The sequence below is a fragment of the Rhinoderma darwinii genome, chromosome 9, assembly GCF_050947455.1.
Source record: "Rhinoderma darwinii isolate aRhiDar2 chromosome 9, aRhiDar2.hap1, whole genome shotgun sequence".
NCBI lineage: Eukaryota > Metazoa > Chordata > Amphibia > Anura > Rhinodermatidae > Rhinoderma > Rhinoderma darwinii.
Window position 1 is genome coordinate 84,016,262 of NC_134695.1, and position 4,678 is coordinate 84,020,939.

Consider the following 4,678-nt stretch of genomic DNA (forward strand, 5'->3'; position numbering starts at 1 on the left):
GATCTTCTGATGGTCCATGGCTTTAAAGTGTATTTTCATATAAATAAAGCTTAATTATTGTATAAGACTTAGGGCCAGTTCACACAGAGTTTTTTTACAAGTTTTTTGACGTGGAAACCGCGCCAAAAAAAGGCCGAAAATGCCTCCCATTGATTTCAATGGGAGGCAGAGGCGTTTTTTCCCGCGAGCGGAAAAACCGGCTCGTAGGAAAATGAAGGGACATGCCCTATATTCGGGCGTTTACGCTTCTGACCTCCCATTAACATCAATGGGAGGCAGAAGAAGCGTATTTCGCAGCATATTTTGCCCGCGGCGCTCAAGGGCCGCGGGCGAAAAACACTGCGAAAATCGGCGTGCAGGCAGAGCAAAATCTGCCTTAAAATTCCAAACATAATTTTGAGGCAGATTTTCCTCCTGCAAAAAACTAAGGGTATGTTCACACGCAGTGCTTTCAGGCGTATTTCTGGGTGTTTACGCTGAACGCCTACAAACCTCTGCCCATTGAAATCAATGGGAAAAACAGCATTTAGTTCAAACGGGTGTCTTTTATCGCCGCTGTTTTAAAAAACGGAGCGTAAAAAGACACTCCGTAAAAAGAAGTAGCATGTCACTTCTTGAGGCGTTTTTTTGAGTTGATTTTCCATTGTACACTATGAAAAACGCCTCAGAAGAAGCTCCGAATTAGGCCTCGTTCACACTGAGTTTTTTGCAGGAGGAAAATTCTGCCTCAAAATTCCGTTTGGGATTTTGAGGCAGATTTTGTCCTTCCTGCATGTCTTTTGCCGCGATTTTCGCCACGTTTTTCGCTGCGTTTTTTGCTCGCGCCCATTGAGTGCTGCGGGCAAAAAACTCCGCGAAATGCGCTTTCTCTGCCTCCCATTGATGTCAATGGGAGGTCAGAGGCGTAAACGCGCAAAGATAGGGCATGCCCTCGTCTGCCATTGAAATCAATGGGAGGCATTTTCGGCCGGTTTTTGACGAGTTTTCCGCTCCAAAAAGCTTGTCAAAATACTCTGTGTGAACAGGCCCTAAAAGAAGCCTCATTTTCAGCTTCAAAACGGCCTGAAAATCATAGGCTGTTTTCTCTGAAAACAGCTCCGTATTTTCAGACGTTTTTGAGTTTGCATGTGAACATAGCCTTACGTTTCATACACCAGTCTTAGTCAGAAGCAGTAAGGTCCTGTTCACACAGAGTTTTTTGGTGGGAGAAAAATCAGATCAGATTTAGACCTGCCTGAATGAGGCAAGGGGCAAAAAATGCAGCGAAAACCGCTTTCAATGGTGTCAATGGGAGGTCAGAGACGAAAACGGCCGAAGAAAGAACATGACGCTTCTTTCTCCCGCAAGCGTTTTTTTCCGTTTGCGGGATAAAGACGCCTCTGCCTCCCATTCATTGTTTTCGGACATTTTTTGGCGCGGTTTCCACGTAAAAAAACTCTATGTGAACACGACCTAGGGGTATGTTCACAGAGGTTTTTGCAGGAAGAAATCAAAATTCCTTCAGGAATTTTGAGGCAGATTTTGACCTGCCTGCAGTTTCTTTGCCGCGTTTTTTGCGGCGTGTTTCAGCCACGCCCATTGAACAAAAAACGAGAGACGGAACCGCGGGAGTTAAGAACATATCGCTGTTTTTCTCGAAAAAAAACGCATGCGGGAAAAAAAGCCTCCGCCTCGCATTGAAATCAATGGGAGACGATTTCAGCCATCTTTTTGGCCAAAAAACTCTGTGTGAACTAGCCCTAAGATGCTAGTAAATTATTAAGAAACAAACACCTCTAAATGAGCTGCATCTTGTGCTGTCCGTGCGCTAGACTTTAAAATCTACAAAAGGTGCGAGATTTCCACTATAATTTACGCCACTTTCTGGCTAAAAACTTAATACATGTGTCGGGGGAGGTGGTGGTCCCGCCCCTTTTTAAGCCACACGCCTTTAACAACTGTGTCGGGGACTGCAAAATGGAAAAAGAAGCACGTGTGCAAAAACCTGTACGTCCAAGGCCTCATGCACACGGCCGTGCCCGTAATCACGACCCGCGATTGTGGGCACGGCCGGCCGCGGACCACTTTTTCGTGCCGTGCTCCCATACTTTGTATATTACAGCCCGTAAAAACGAAAAAGTAGGACATGCTCCATAATTCCCGACACGGTTCTACGGCACGCAAACCTATCCGTAGCTATACGGAAAGGTGTCCGCGGCCAATAGAACTAGACCGTATTGCGGTCCGCAATCACGGAGATTTTTTACGGTCGTGTGCATGGGGCAATAAGTGGCAAGTGTTTCAATTTCTTTTTTTTTTAAGATCTCTGCTTTCTGTCTGTCTGAAAACTCATCCTGACCTAGTCCTGCTTACACAGCTCCGGTTCGTTACAATTGCCTACAATCCATGTAGGCAATCTTCCGTGCTAGGGTTAGAGGTCACACAGCCACAGTTCGCTGTGTCGCGCTGCCGGCATTACAGATAACGAAAGTAATGGTCAGCGCATTGCGAAACGCAAGTTGCCGCGACCTCAACAGCACAGTCGCAAAAAGTTCAGCGGGTTTGGATCACATGCGACTGTGGTGTCGTGGCAACTTGCGGATAGTAGCAAAGCCACCACATTGACTTTCATTACCTGGGATGCAGACAGCGCGATACAGCCATATTTGGCGATATGACCCGTGTTGTGGCAAAAGTCGCCGTGTAGCCCTAAACACAGAAGTAGCATCACAATCACTCTCCAGACTCTCTCCCCTACACGGCGCTGCAGTAATCCCGCAATTTTGCCGCAATTTAAGGCTATGTCCACACGGAGTATTATGCCGAGTTTTTTGACGCGGAAACCGCGTCGCAAAACTCGGCAAAAACGGCCCGAGAACTCCTCCCATTGATTTCAATGGGAGGCGTCGGCGTCTTTTTCCCGCGAGCAGTAAAACTGCCTCGCGGGAAAAAGAAGCGACATGCCCTATCTTCGGGCGCTTCCGCCTCTGACCTCCCATTGACTTCAATGGGAGGCAGAGAAAGCGTATTTCGCGCTGTTTTATGCCCGCGGCGCTCAATGGCCGCAGGCGAAAAACGGCGCGAAAATCGGCGTGCAGGGAGAGGAAAATCTGCCTCAAAGTTCCAAACTGAATTTTGAGGCAGATATTCCTCCCCCAAAATACTCTGTGTGAACAAAGAGAGACCAAATGTTGTGATTAAACTGCAATTTCGGATAAAAATTTGCGCTGCCACTTTTTCCGTCACCCTTTACACCGATCGTATCTGTGCAACTACCACGAGGCCACACTGATGTTTTGATCATGATGGAGTGCTGTGGTAATGGCTCGATCGATGGCTGCCGAGGTCAATTATATCGCTGCGGCGTCACATCGTTGTACACTGAAGTCGACTGGATCCGTTTCTATATGATAAAATGGGGGGGGGGGGGGGGTTACTGAGACTGTCGCACGACCTCAATGTTCGCCCCACAGGACAATCGCAAAAAGAATGACACGTTACAGTTTTTAGGGTATGTTCACACGCAGTGGTTTCAGACGTAATTCGGGCGTTTTACGCCTCGAATTACGCCTGAAAAAACGCCCCTAATACGCCTACAAACATCTGCCCATTGCTTTCAATGGGATTTACGATGTTCTGTTCCCACGAGCCTTTATTTTACGCGCCGCTGTCAAAATACGGCGCATAAAATGACGGCTCGTCAAAAGAAGTGCAGGAGACTTCTTGGGCCGTTTTTCATTGACTCCATTGAAAAACAGCTCCAAAAACGGGCGTAAAAAAACGCCACGAAAAACGCGAGATGTTAAAAAAACGTCTGAAAACCAGGAGCTGTTTTCGCCTGAAAACAGCTCCGTATTTTCAGACGTTTTTGGTCACTGCGTGTGAACATAGCCTTACTGCGATCGGAAGTCGACGTGGAACTGCAGCCTAACGTTAACGTTTCCATAGTTCTCAATAGGAACAACGCAAATCAAAGTAACGCCGTTCTGTCACCCGTTTGTCCGGTAGGTGAATCGCATGACCTGTTGTGCTATTCTTTACCTCATAAAAACGGAATCCAATAGAAATGAATGAGCAGACGGATTCAAACGCAATCCATCCATTTCTCCCCTATTGGATGAACTATTCATAAAACTTTTCGGGATTTGGTCAAAAGCAACAAAAAAAAAAGCGTAAAAAAATAGAGCAACGATGTGCGCCAAATGCCTGCGTTACATCTGAAAAAAAAGACCTATGTCCATCAAGTTTAACCAGCGGAGGGGAGAGCGATGTGGACGAAGGACACCGCACTCATAATGGCGGATTCCAAAACTGTCTGGAGAAAAGGGCGTGGCTAAAGTGATTGTAATGTTGCGCCATATTTATTAAGTGGATTTTTTTTTTTGCCACCATTTTGATACATTTCTTGTAAATACAAAAGAAAAGAAAAGGTCAACTACATTATTCTCATAATTTGAGAAGGTGCATTTGGTAAATTCTGCTCCATTCCCCCTCCTCAGCCTCACACCTCACAAGAGCAGCCAACGCCTCAGACGACGACCCGGGTTAAAAAAGCGGGAAAAGCAGCGCGTACAGGGAGAAAGAGACCGCTTGGTGGGCGTGTCCACACTAAAGTGGGCGGAACCAGTGGCTAGCCTATGCCCATCTTGTATAAATGGTTTACGTGCGCGTCCCCGTTGAGTGACAGCAGTGACGTAGG

At 46.8% G+C, this 4,678-nt stretch overlaps 1 long non-coding RNA gene across 1 annotated transcript in view; it reads right to left on the bottom strand.

The window, feature by feature from the left end:
* The window catches only part of LOC142661110 (uncharacterized), a 67,918-nt gene extending 63,370 nt beyond the window's left edge, over positions 1-4,548 (bottom strand). Inside the window, exon 1 of the long non-coding RNA XR_012850629.1 lies at positions 4,487-4,548. This is a non-coding gene — a long non-coding RNA (uncharacterized LOC142661110). The remainder of the gene's footprint in view (positions 1-4,486) is intronic.
* Between the last annotated feature and the right edge of the window lie 130 nt (positions 4,549-4,678).